At 45.4% G+C, this 873-nt stretch overlaps 1 protein-coding gene across 1 annotated transcript in view; it reads left to right on the top strand.

The window, feature by feature from the left end:
* Positions 1-873, top strand: part of LOC113981215 (ubiquitin carboxyl-terminal hydrolase CYLD-like) — a gene marked incomplete at its 5' end in the record, with an annotated part of 15,129 nt that overhangs the window by 1,129 nt on the left and 13,127 nt on the right.

Here is an 873-nt window from a genome sequence, read left to right as displayed (position 1 = left end):
AATTCCAGTAATTGAATTTAACTCCCAGGTTTTAACTCCTGGAATTCCACCTGTTGAATTTAACTATTGGAATTCCACCTGTTGAATCTAACTATTGGAATTTAACTCCCAGAATTTAACCAGTGGAATTCCAGCAGTTGAATTTCACTCCCAGATTTTTTATTACCAGGTTTTAACTGCTGCAATTCTGGGAGTTAAATCTCACTCCCAAGAATTTCCCTGGAAAACAAGCACCGAAATCTCCTCCCGATCCCAGATATTTGCGTTTCTTTTCCTATATTTATCCTGGAAGAGGCAGATTTGGTACCTCGGGAGGTGCTTTGGATCTGTTTTGAATATTCATGAATATTCAAAACATCCATATTTTGAATATTCATGAGCTGCAACAAAAACAGAGGAGCTGGAGGGACAGACCAGGAATCCCCTTCCCAAGGAATTTTCCAAGGCAGAATTTATCTTTTGCTTCCCTCCTGTGAGTCAGGAAAGAAAACCTGGAATTTAAAGAAGTTGTTCCGGCTGAACTGGTCGGATGAGCTGTAGGAGACACCTCATCCCTGGAATTCTTCCTGTTCCAGGCTGGATGGAGCTTGGAACAACCTGGACTAGTGCAAGGTGTCCCTGCCCGGGGCAGGGGTTGGAATTAGATGATCCTTAAGGTCCCTCCCAGCCCATTCCATGATTCCCTGCTTCTCTTCCTTAGGAGAGAAGGAAGAGCTGGATTTTTTTCCATGGATGCCCAGTGAGAGGCCGGGAGGAAACTGGGACGAGCAGGAACATGGAAAAGCCGGTTAGGTGGAATTCTGGATTCCCGGGAGGGTGATTAAACTCTGGGAAAAGGGAGCAGGGAGGATTTGGGATCTCTGGCGTCGGAGA

Source organism: Neopelma chrysocephalum, unplaced genomic scaffold (genome assembly GCF_003984885.1).
Source record: "Neopelma chrysocephalum unplaced genomic scaffold, ASM398488v2 Primary Assembly neopelma1_96261, whole genome shotgun sequence".
Taxonomy (NCBI): domain Eukaryota; kingdom Metazoa; phylum Chordata; class Aves; order Passeriformes; family Pipridae; genus Neopelma; species Neopelma chrysocephalum.
The sequence above is the reverse complement of the archived record's forward strand: the minus strand, read 5'-3'. Positions and strand labels throughout refer to the sequence as shown.